General features: G+C 39.3%; 1 protein-coding gene across 13 annotated transcripts in view; it reads left to right on the plus strand.

The window, feature by feature from the left end:
- The window catches only part of KLHL29 (kelch like family member 29), a 775,329-nt gene that overhangs the window by 566,554 nt on the left and 195,235 nt on the right, over window positions 1–13,540 (plus strand). The gene's annotated exons all lie outside the window — the stretch shown is intronic.

Genomic DNA, 13,540 nt, shown 5'->3' on the forward strand with positions numbered 1-13,540 from the left:
GAGAATGACAGGAACTCAATTTCTCCATCCAGTCCCTGTGAGTTTTGTCACTGTCCCTATCCCTGTCCCATTCCTATAAGCTCTGCCTTAACTGCACAAGCCTCGAACACTTATGATTTTAAAGTATTTAAGGCTTGTGCAGATGAGGACGGAGCTTGCAGGAATGGAGCAAAAACAGGAAAAGAACTCGTGGGGATGGGATGGGAAAATTATTTCCCTCGGGGATGGGGAAAATTTTGTCCCCATGTCATTTTCTGGTCCTTAACACTATTGCACCAGCCCAGCCTCTTTTGTTATCCAGGGAATTAGGCACTTAACTCCTTTTGAGACACGATTCAGCATGTTCATTTTTGAAAGCTCACGATCGGAGGTTACACCCTGAGGCAGTATTATGTGAAACAAAAGATAAGTTTTAAGTCACTTTATATTCTAAGGTGCGACTATTTGACGACTTTTTGAGTCACTATAATTTTCAGAGTGTGACCATTTTGCCACTTAGATTTGCTATTTAATTTCACCACTTATTTATTTGGTTACAACATAGAGCCATAGTGGTCTCCATGGGAGGTTTTTATGCCGATGAAGTTCTCTGCTTGAACACCTTGGCCACAGCTGTGGCGGTGGAAGTGCTTTGTCTGAGGCTTTTCCTCCCTGGGGGGGCTTTTGTATGTTGTAGTGTTTTTTGCCTTCCACAAAATCCATGTGAAAGTGTTTATTATTGATAATAATAATAATTATATACCGCAATACCATGAAGTTCTATGCGGTTTACAAAAGATTAAGAGAAGGTACAAAATGATTGAACATAGGAGAGGAGAGTGAGAGAGGGTAAAAGGTCTAGAAAACCGATACTGAGGAGAGGGAGAAGTACGGGTCATTTGTCTAGATACAATTGATATCATTTTGGATTTGTCACTACTTCTGAGTTTGGATACTGAAGGCAGAGGGGGCCAGATTCATTCAGAGCAGAGTTTAAGAAATACCTATTTTATAGCAAATTTAATCATATCATGATACACATTTACTCACAAGTCCTCCCTGTGTGTCCACCACCTAATGTGCTCTTCATTCAAAGATAGTCTGGCAAGTTGTGTTTACAACCTACCATGTTTTTCTTGTTGTTGTTGTTGGGTTTGTTTTTTTTTTATCTTTATTGATTTTCCAAACAACAACAGTTGCAAAACACAAATATTTATACATATAATAATACCAAGAAAAGCACATTCATCTTACAGACATACATGAGCAATCATTTTAACCCTCCCACCCACCCAATAATTAACAAGAAAACACAAAGCCATAGAATCTTTCAATAACCTTTCCCAATTTGAAATAATAGTGCATTTCCCCTTCCACCTGCCCACCCTGGATGTGTATGTTGAAAGGACCAAAAATAAGATCAATTAGCATTGCTTACAAAATTTTGTTAATGGTTCACAAACATCCATAAATTTCCTATAATGTCCCTGTTGTATTGCCATCATACGTACCATTTTAAAAGTGTGGCATAGAGATTCCCACCAGAAAGTATAATTTAACCGATCCCAGTTTTTCAAGTTCTTCAAAATAAGTTGTATGGCAACCCCTGTCATTATAAAGAGAAGTTTGTTATTATGAGAAGATATTTGGCTTTTAGCCCTTATTGACGTGCTAAATAGCACAGTATTGTACGTCAATGCCACTGGATTTTCCAATAATTTATTCACTTGACCCCAAAAGGATCTCCAAAATTTAAGTATCAAAGGACAATAGAACAGTAGATGTTCCAATGTCCCTACATCGAGATGACAGTGCCAGCATCTGTTAGACTTTGAACTATCTAATTTCTGTAATCGAACAGGGGTCCAAAAAGCTCTATGTAACAAGAAAAACCATGTTTGTCTCATAGATGCAGATGCCGTACATCTCATCCTCCAAGTCCAAATTCATGGCCATTGAGATGCAGAAATCTGCTGCTTTATCTCAAAGCTCCAAATGTCACGAAAACCAGTCTTTGATTTCTTATTCAAAAATCCAGATATTAATTTGTACCACTGAGCGGCCTGATGCCCCAGGAAATCTGTCTGGAAGCATAGGACCGGCAAACTATACTGATTTTTAAGATTTTGCCAATCAGGGAACCCCTTCTGAAAGGCTTGCTTCAATTGCAACCATCTATAATTTTGAGACTTAGAAATACCAAATGTTTGTTGCAGTCGTGAAAAGTCAAGCAGCTTTCCATCTGATACTACATCATCCAGAGTACGTATGCCCGCCTTCATCCAATGCTTCCAGATGATCTTAAACCCGCCAAATTGAATCTTGGAGTTCAGCCAAAGGGACTGACACGTGGATTTATGAATTGGAATAGGTGTTAAATTATTAATAAATTTTAATGTCTGCCAAGTGTCTAATAAAATTCTATTGTCCTTATACAACCTAGATAACTTGATACTCAAAGCGTGACACAATCTCAATGGAGACAGGAGTTGCCATTCCAACCATAACCAGTCTGGAAGATTTTCCATGAGCTCCGGGAGGATCTAATACATACCCTGACGTTTTACATAGGCTTAATGGTACCTATAAAAATTGGGAAAATTTACCCCTTCTGCCGCAATTCTCGCAGCTTTCCAAGTTTAGTTTCCAAGTTTATTAGGTATTTTTGATTTATCGCCTATTCAAAATTCAAGGCGATGTACAAATAAAATAGTTGGTGACACACTTACAATTATTAAATTAAACAAACAGTTATCTAAAATACAAATAACACATATAACATTACATTTAAAGATAATTTAAATAGGTTGTAGTGAAACATAAGGAAAAATTATTTAATGGTTACATTCGATAATACAATCACTAATTCGAATTTAAAATATTTAATTAAATTCAGGGAAAAAACAATAGGAAGGGGGACAAAGACAAATTGACCTTTAAGTTATGGATGCGGAAAGAAAAAAGGAAGAATTAGTTATTAAAGGCGTCAATATATAGAAAACTTTTAAGTTCTGACTTAAATTTTGTTAAGTTTTTTTCCTGTCTTAGGTACAATGGAAGATTGTTCCAGGATTGTGGGGCTGTTATGGAAAAGATAGTGTTACGCCTTGTGTTAATAACCTTTAGTGAGGGAATAGCTAAAAGTTGCTGGTCTTGAGATCTAAGAGCTCTAGAGGTAGTATAGGGTATTAAATGTCTAAATATAAAGGCAGGAGTTTTGTGTTCTAAAGCTTTAAAAATGATTAAACATTGTTTAAATACTATTCTATGTGCTACTGGGAGCCAGTGGGCTTTCTTGAGTAGAGGTGTGACATGATCGAATTTTTTAGCCTTATAGATTAATTTAATAGCGGCGTTCTGGATTATTTGTAATCGTTTAATTTCTTTCTGTGACAAGCCTGTAAATAGTGCATTACAGTAGTCTAATTTAGACACTACAAGTGAATGAATTAAGATATTCAATGATTTTGAACATAAAAATTTAGATATTGATCGGATCTGACGAAGTCTATAAAACGTAGATCTTACGACTTGACTTACATGATCGTGAAAAGACAATTTATTGTCCAAGGTAACGCCAAGTATTCTAACATTATTAGTCATTTTTAACGAAATGCCTTTAATAGTTATAGCAGAAGAAAGTGTTTCATCATCTTTCCAGGGAAAGAACATAAGATTTGATTTTTGAATGTTTAAAGCAAGTCTATTGGTTTCAAGCCAGTCATAAATTTGATGTAATTTCTCATTTATTGATATTATTTCTTGCGGGTTTTTGGTGTTAACAGGATGTAATAATTGGATATCGTCTGCATACGCGTATACTGTAAATCCAATAGATTGGCAGAGTGTCAGCAGTGGTGCTAGGAAAATGTTAAACAAAATCGGTGAGAGTATTGAACCTTGTGGGATTCCATACGGAAGGGAAAAACTATTGGAAGTAGTATCATTGAAAGAGACGCTAGATGTGCGTTGATCAAAATATGACTTGAACCAAAGTAAGACTTGGTCTACTATCCCAATTGATTGAATTCTATTTATTAAGAGGTCATGGTCAATAGTGTCAAAAGCAGACGATAAATCGAGAGAAATCAGTATGACAGAAGTATGGTGATCTAAATGATATAGTATTGATGTTGTTAAACCGATTAAAGAATGTTCAGTAGAATGGTTTAATCGAAATCCTGTTTGGTTTGGGTGTAGCACATTAGTTTTTTCTATGAATTCTGATATTTGGTTGAAGACAATTTTTTCTGTTAATTTAGATAAAAATGGGATATTAGCAATGGGCCTGTAATTATTTTTAATATCAGTGCCAATTTTTTGATCTTTGATTACTGGGCGTATAAAAGATTTTTTCCAAAGTAATGGTACTTTGCTTTGTTGTAAACTAGTTTTAATCAATGTGTGTATATATGGCCCAAATATAGAGAAGTATTTCTTGAGAATAAAAGGTGGTATTGATTCGTTATGTGTTCCTTTATGATTAATAGTTTTAATAATAGTTTCTAATTCGGTAAGACTGGGTATTTTAAATTGTGAACATTTGGCAACAAGTGATGTTTTCGGTTCCTGTTCTGTATTAGATGATAATGCTTGTTTTATTGAAAAATTATTTCTTATGTTTTCTATTTTGTCCATGAAAGTATCTGCTAGTTCTTGGGCGGTTGGAAGAGGTTTAATGGCAAGATTTGATTTATTGGAATGTTGATTGATAGATTTTAGTATGTTATATAGTATAGTTGAATTTTTAGCTTGAATAATTTGTTTTGAATAATATTTTGATTTAGCTTGTAATATTTTTTCCCTATAGAATGCAGCATGTTCTTTAAATTTTGAGAGATTTGATTGGTTTTTATCTTTTCTCCATTTTTTTTCTAATGAACGAAGTTGTTTTTTGATTAGGTTTAGTTCTGGGTTAAACCAAATAAATTTAGTAAGAATACTATTTAATTTCTTGTAAAATGACCCCTGAAAATAGACTGACAACATACCCATTTGGTAGCAAACCACAGGCAAAATCATCATCTTAACCGTTTGAAATCTCCTCCACCAAGACAGATGTAAAGGGTTCCATTGCTCACATATTTCTGTGACCTTCAGCAATAAAGATCTTTCATTTACTTTCATCATCTCTTCCAGCGTTTATGAATCCAAATACCTAAATATTTTATACCTTCTTCCTTCCAAAAAAAGGGGAATGAGTCAAATAATCCTTTTGGACAATGTACATTTAGCGGAAGAACCTCTGACTTACTCCAATTTATTTTATACCCTGAAAATTCCCCAAATCTATCAATCAAATCTAGTAAATGTGGAATGGTAGTTTCAGGATTCCTCAAATGAAGCAAAATATTATCTGCATACGCAGAGACTTTATATTCCCGACCTGCAAAAGGAATACCCTGAATCTCCTTTGCCTGTTGAATAGCCAATAACAAGGGTTCCAAAACAATATCAAACAGTAAAGGAGATAATGGACACCCTTGTCTAACTCCCCTCTCCAGACAGAAACGTTCAGAAAAAGTATTATTAATATATAATCTGGCAGAAGGGGAACTATACAAGGTTTGAATCATTTGTATAAATCCAGAACCAATACCAAACCAATCCATTGCTTGATACATAAAGGTCCATTCCACACAATCAAAGGCCTTCTCTGCATCCAAGGATACAGAGAAGGCTGGATCTTCCATAGCTTTTGTTAAATCTAACACGTGAAGAGCTAATGTAGTGTTGTTTGAAGAATGTCTTTGAGCAACGAACCCTGTTTGGTGCATACTGATAATATAAGGGAGAGCCTTGGCTAAACGTAAAGCCAATAACTTAGCCATAAGTTTTCCATTTACATTAATCAAAGAAATAGGCCTGTAATTTGAAACCAACGTGGGATCTTTATTTGGCTTCGGTAAAACTATAGTTAAGGATTCTGCCATAGTACCTGTAATGCAACCATTAGCCAGTTGAACCTGATATAATTTTACTAGATGAGGCATGTTTTAATTTCCTTTGTAAGGACTTTGGTAATTTATGCTGAGTTTGAAAAGTTGACTCCTGTGCTTATTAGATCTAGACATGTATTATCTTTATTGAACTAGCAGTGTCAGTAAAAGAAAACCAGTGACTGCAGTTATTTGAGAGTAGACTCGGTGAGAGACAGAGAAAGTGGTCCTCTGGATAAACAAGCTTGTGGTATAATACTCAAAGAAATATTCCCCACCAGCTATTAAAGGTTTATATCGACCTGTTAAAAAAAAATCTGGTGACAGTAAATAGACTAAGGCTAGCATCAGCAATTATACTGGTTTGTAACGGTTTCATCCCTTGGGCTGTGTGTTTATATAGAACAGATCATTATTTAACTAAGAAGAGTCAGCCATCCCTACAGGGTACCAGTTTACTGGATTTAATGAGCACCAAAACAGATCATGACCTCTTGCTTTATAGCACTCTGAAATCCCTGTATTATTTTGCCCATTTCCCTTCTCTAGACCTTAGAGACTGTTTTTGTACTGTTCCATCATAGCCTTATGCTTAAATTCTACCACTGAGATTTCTTGTCTAATATTAAAATTAACCCGTTTTGATTACCTGCCTCGATCTCTGTAGTATTTAGGGAAACTCTCTGAACTATCTTTTCAAAACATTTTCTAGTAACTTCTAGAAGATATCCTGAGTGGTAATTAGCTTGTTTCAATATCCCCCCTTTTATAAAACCATGAAAGCGGTTTTTAGCGCAGGCTGGCGTGCTAAATGCTCTGCACTGCTCCCGACCCTCATAGAGGTCTATGAATATCGGGAGCAGTGCAGAGCATTCAACATGCCAACCTGCACTAAAAACTGGTTTTATAAAAAGTGTGTGGGGGGGGGGATATGCAATACTTCCAAGACTATGGGCTCCTTTTACTAAGCCGCGTTAGGGCTTTAACGCACGGAATAGCGTGCGTTAAATTGCCGCCCGCGCTAGACCTTAACGCCAGCATTGAGCTGGCGTTAGTTCTAGCCGCATAGCGTGGGTTTAGCACGCGCTAAAATGCTGCGTGCGCTAAAAATGCTAACGCGGCTTAGAAAAAGGAGCCCTATGTTTAGGTAACCTTAGAATAGGAGGGAGGGGAATGGCAAGACAGTACAATTCTATTTTGTTCTTGTTCCTTGATATAATCACTGATGTACTCATTCCATTTCAAAGCATATGTTTTTCTGTACTGCTGCAAGTAAAAGTTTCAAATCCATTATCTTGCTTGTCATGCTATTAGGTGAAAATGTGTCAAAGGTTTAAAAAAGTGATTCACAGAAGACTCTGTTTTACCAGAAATTGTGTGGTTCTCATAATCGTGTTTATTAGCACCCCTTGGTCCTACAGACCGTTCATTATCCATAGTCATTTGAATTAAAAAGAGGTCTATCTCTACATAAATTAACAAATATTTTGTGTTAGTGATATAAGCAATTAGTCAGAATGTTTAGTTTCTGTATATATTTAAAATGTTATCTTCTGTAATCACATTTGGAACCTTATGTTCAGTGCACTGCGGAAAGAGCAAAGGAAACATTAATCCAAGTGCAAATGTCCAGAGCACAAGATTACTTTCTCCTGTTTGTAGACATAAGAACATAAGAATAGCCTTACTGGGTCAGACCAATGGGCCATCTAGCCCAGAATCCCGTCTTTGCAGAGGCCAATCCAAGTCACAAGTACCTGGCAAAAACTCAAATAGTAAGTAGCAGCATTCCATGCTACCATCCCATGTCTGTCTCAATAGCAGACCATGGACTTTTCCTCCAGGAATTTGTCCAAACCTTTTTTTAAACCAGCTCTTACCACGTCCTCTGGCAATGGCATTACTATTGAACTATCAGGCCAGCCTATAAGTAGTTGCAAAAAGGTCCCTGAATCTCTAGATGCAAACGTTTTCAATGGTTTCCAGTTCATGTATATGAAAGGTTCATAGATATGTGAAAGCTTGTGTTCTTTAATTTTCACTAATATTATATTTGGGCATATTTTATTTATATCCAAAGCAACTGACTTATTAGGGAAGTTGCAGTGCACTTGCATTTGTCTTGGAGCTGCCTCAAGGGTTAAGTCCAGATGTTGCAGGAAAAAAACAGAGGAAATGTCCTTGCAGAAAAGTAAACAGTTGGACTTCGATCTCCTATTTTAAATCTCAGGCCCTCTTTTACTAAGCTGCGGTAGAGGTTTCTACCATGGCCCAGAGCGCTAAATGCCCCAACGCTGCTCTAACGTTCATAGCAATCCTATGAGCGTCGGAGCATTTAGCGCTCCAGGCCACGGTAGAAACGGCCCCTCCTTAGTCCACCTGAATCTCACGGAACTGTGATACATATAAACTATTATCTTTATAATATCGTTATTTTTCGTTGTTATTTTCTAAAACATGCGGCTTATTCCAAACAGGTCCTCTAGGACATTACCTACCAAAATCTGCATCTTATACTCTTGCTAAGCAAATTGTATTTCTATATTCTTGCTTTCTTAAAGTCTATGCTATCTGTATTTCCTATGTATATCTGCATATTGTGTTTTGCTGAATGTCCAGCTCTCTTGATTGTAAACCGCCTAGAAGTCGCAAGATTGTGGCGGTATAGAAGAATAAAGTTATTATTATTATTATTATTATTAATCTCTGACTATGGCATTATCTTCAGCAAGTAGGTGGAAATAACCCTGTCATAGGTTTCAGTGTAACGTATATAGACTGCAGTTTGAATAAATATTTTTGTTGATACGTACAATTGCTAAGGTGATAGGGATCACAACTCTTCAAGACATTTCAATGTGTGGCTATCAGAGATCTGTAGAAATAGTGCATTTACTTCAAGCCTTAAACCCAGGCAGAGGGTATATACTTTAATCTTCTTTCTCAGAGATTATCAAATTATAAGAACTGCACAGATTTTATTTTTTATTTTTTTTAAAATCATTGCTCTGTGTTTCAATTGATGTTGAACTGTTGGGGAATTAGAGTGTGCATTCAGTTCTAAAAGCCAGAAGATGTGTTTTATACATAAGTATAGAGCTCAAAGTTGCATAAATACTGGTAATTAACCCATGTACTGCAAACCTTGGCTCAAAGCCAGAAACACCTTGCAAGCTGCAGAAAAAAAAACCACGGAGCGGGAGTATTTTTATCAGTGCATAATGGCAGAATCCATTGAATTTCAAAGAGCAAACATTGAAGACCCAGGTGTCCTAGCAGTGTCAACGGCTCAAAGAAGGGCTCTAGGAAAGTGAACAGAAAGCACAATTTTACAGAGAAAGCCTATGAAAATTATGAAGCAGAAGTGGACAAATACCTGCTTCTTAGACACAGACTATGGGTTAAAGTGCAAAAAAAGAGATGTGTGAGGTTTCTGAGAAAGGTCAAACTGAGAGCCTCTGTGTGCAGCAGTTACAAACTGTTTATAAGAAATACTAAGAACAAATCTGAAAAGTTTTGTCACTTTCTGAATAGGTAAAACACAAAACATAGTCTTGCACAGAGAACCAAACAGCAGGCCACAGATGCCACACGCCAAGTCCATGTCAGGAGAGAGCCACACAGCAGAGCCATCACCTATGTGCCCTAAACAGCAGCTCCATACCTCCATATGTTTGTTTATTAGTATATACTAGTGCTGCCCGATTCACGATTCGAATCGATTCATCGATTCACTTCGATTTACCCCACCAAAAATCGGCCTCCCGATTCATGCTAGTGTCCGGCTTCCCACAGAAATTTACTGAAATTCAGCAGCCTGCCCTGCAGAAGAAGATTGCTGGCTCTAGCGATCTTTGTAAGCTGCCATAAATTGCCCGAGTTGTCTTCCCTCTGCTTTGGTCCCACCCCTTCTCTGACATCAGAGAAGGGGCAGGACCACGGAAGAGAGAAGACAACTCGGACAACCTATGGCAGCTTACAAAGATCGCTAGAGCCAGCGATCTTCTTCTGTAGGGCAGGCTGCTGAATTTCGATAAATTAAACACGCAGGCCTTCCGGGGGGAGGAGGGTTGTAGTCCTTCATGGGGGGGTGCAGGCCTTCCAGGGGGAGGGAGTGTTTAGTCCTTCGTGGGGGGGTGCAGGCCTTCAGGGGGAGGGGGTGTGTAGTCCTTCATGGGGTGTGCTGGCCTTCCGGGGGAGGGGGTGTAGTACTTCGTTGGGGGGGATGCAGGCCTTCCGGGGGGATACAAGCCTTCAGAAGGGACAGGCAGGCCTTCAGGGGGGGTGCAGGTCTTCCTGGGGGGGGGGGGGTACATGCCTTCGGGGAGATGCAGCCATGATTGCGTTCACCCCTCTCCCTGAACTGCCACGAACCACAGCAGGAGAGATTGGACTCTCCTGCAGGTCGCTTCAGTTTGGGGGTGGGGCAATCGCGATCGCAGCAAGGGAGATGAGACATCTCTCCTGCCGCGATCGTTTGGGGGGGTGGGGATGGATTCTGTAACCGGTGTTGTTTTTGATAGATGCCAGTTACAGAAAACAGCTTTTAGGCGAAGGACTAGCTCCTCCTTCAACTAAAAGGTCTTGTTTTGGGTGTTTGGGACTTAGGCTATTTTTTGGTTGATAATGTGTTGTAGGTCTAGACTTAGTGGTAGTCTGGGCGTTTAAACAGCTGAACAGAGAGGTAAGCCATTCTCAAAAAAAAAACCTCATTTTGGATGTTTTTTTTTTTGGAATGGACATTTTCCCTGCTGCTACTTTCAGTGTTTAGGGCCTTAGACCAAAAGGGGACTTAGATGTTGTTGTTTTTTTCATTATTTTTATTCCCCTCTTAGGGTTTGATATTCAATAATATAGTCACAGTAAATTTAACAGTATTCCTTTGAACTACTTATGTTACTCATATACCCCTCCCCCCCCCCTTTTTACAAAACCACAATAGCAGTTTTTAGCGCAGGCTGGTACACTGAATACTCTACACTGCTCCTGAGCTCATAGAGTCCATATGAGCATTGGGAGCGGTACAGAACATTCAGGGTGCCAGCCTGTGCTAAAAACCGCTATCGTGGTTTTGTAAATAAGGGGGGGGGGAATAGTCAGTTGCATTTTAAATAGATAAGTGCCCTATTATGCACCAACTGTACCCACTATGCTGTGCGCACCTTTTGGTAAGAGGCCACACATCAGTTCTGGCCTACTGTGGAGCTTGCGCACAGGGACCTGCTCCATCTATGTCCTGCACCATTGCTGCTGATTTTCCAAACCAGCAGCAGCATCAAATCAAAATACAGCCATTGCAGGACATCATTGTTCATACTCACAGCCAGGGCCAATTTTACCAATTGCCAAAAGAGGCAGCTGCCCCAGGCCCACTGATAAAATTAGGTCTTTCTCCATCTCTCTTTCCCTGCTCCCTGGCGTGTCTTTCCACTGGCCCTCTTCCTTCTCCCCACTACCTCCTCCCTCCTTCTCTGCAATCCCCTTGGTGACTTAGCAGTCATAAAGACAGGCTGTTGGTGTCAAGGCCTTCCCTTTGCTAGTCCCACTGACATGGAAACAGGACGTGAAACAAAGTAGGTGGAACTTGCCAAGCGAAGGTCCCAAAGTAGGTGGAGCTTGACGAGGGAAGCTCCCAACACCAGCAGCCTGTCTTTATTGCTGCCACTGTCAAGTTGGGAAGGGAGAGGGCCAGAGGTAGGACTTACCAGAAAGTGAGAAGGAGAAGATAGAAAGTGTTAGTGAGGGGCCAGAGTGAAGGAGAGAAAAAGAGATGGCAAGATACCATACTGAAGGGGTGGGGGTGGTTGCCATACAATGGAGGGAAGAAAGAGAGAGAGATAAAGGAACCCAACCCCTCCTGCCGAGGCGCAACCCCACCCCTAAATTACAATCAGGGGGAATCCCAAGCCCTCTTGCCAATGGCGCACTCCCCCCGTGAACGTTCCCTGAACTACCGATCGGCCCCCAACCTCCGATCGCACCTCCCCAATTCCCCCTCCGAATGGCAGGCCTTAAGGCCTGATTGGGCCAGGTGCCTAAGGCCCCACCCACAGGAAGAGCCTTAGGCACCTCCTATGGGCGAGGCCTTAGGCACATGAGACGATCGTTGCGGAGGAGGGGTGGGCAGGTTGCTAGAGCCGCTGAGCTGATCGCAGCAGCCGCGATCAGCTCAGCGGCCCCTTTTCGGTACTTATACCTTTTTGACTTGGTCTAAGTCAAAACGTATACGTTCTGACTAGGCAACCTGTTAAAGGTTTTGGTTATACTTGCTGTACGACTAAGTCTAGGGCGGCCTACTTCCCGCCCTCACCCCTCCTCTAAAAACACCTCTTTTCGCTCTAGGCATTTAGAGGCAGGCGAAAAGCCTAAACTGGTTTTAGATACGTCTAAAACCAGCTTTGATTATCTGTACTTGGACGATCTGGCTTTTTGATCCTCCAAGTACCGATTTAGGCCACTTTTTGACATTTTTTAAATTTCTATTATGAGCCCCTAATTGTTTAAAATCAGATCTAAACACCTGCACATGCATGCACTCTTGTCAATTCTATTTCCTCTGTTATGAGTATGAAAAAGTCTGTTCTTCTTTTCAGGGCTTCATGTAATGCTCTGCTCATTCTTAGGAGGAGGTTGACCTTTTTCAGCCTGGCATAATTAGCCTCTTAGGCTAGTTACAAATGTGTATGTTGATGTTTCTTTACCTGGTTATAACATCTAATTCTGATATTTAGTTTCCTTTTCTACTTTTTTTTATGTCTCATTTCCTTCTGAGACTCGTGTAAATTTAATTTTACTTTCTAACACCACATGCTGTCAATTTTTCTTAGAGACTTTGCCCAGAAGCCTTCTGTAGTGAAACAATAGACAAATATATAAGGCTGTCTTTACTTCAGAGAAGAATATGATGCTGAGTAGAGGAGGACAAATTAATAACTTGATCCTGACCTATTGCAAAACAAGCAAGTGCAAAACCTAAATTTGATTTTCTTAATTCATGATGTACCACAATATATTTGTATATTTTTAATTCCACAAAGTATCAAGAACTCAAACAGCTGACAGTTTTTTGAACGAAGACATTAAAACAGAGGTTTTATTTATTCTACTAACAAATGTGTTTCGCCTGTCATGAACATTGATACTGATTTAAATATCTAGTGCAAAATATCCTTCACTGTTGAGCATGGAAATTGTCTCGCCAGTTGTTCTTGGTAGCAGAATCACTTATAAAGGGCCGGTTTAGAAGTGCGAAGCGAAAATGTATCCTGCAGCTCTCCTCTGCTCTGAATGCAGATTTGGCGAGTGACGGGGAATGGTGCATCAGGTAGGTCCTTCTGCTGGTTGCAAATAATGCCCAAGGTGTTTATCTGGCATTCTCCTTTATGATGTCATAGAGGACATTACAGTGTTAAAAAAATAAAATGATAAAGCTAGCTGAACTTCTGAACAAAGCAAGATGTCTTCAGAGTGGTACAGAGGACATAGCGCAGAAGAACTTGCTGTGTAATTTCTGTTCATAGTAATTTCATTGTCATCCTTTTAGGCGATGAAAATAATAGTTAATGTGTGCTACCACTTGTTATTGGAAGTAATGACAAGTTAAATAATATTGTTTGCTGCCA

This window comes from Geotrypetes seraphini, chromosome 3, assembly GCF_902459505.1.
Source record: "Geotrypetes seraphini chromosome 3, aGeoSer1.1, whole genome shotgun sequence".
Classification (NCBI taxonomy): domain Eukaryota; kingdom Metazoa; phylum Chordata; class Amphibia; order Gymnophiona; family Dermophiidae; genus Geotrypetes; species Geotrypetes seraphini.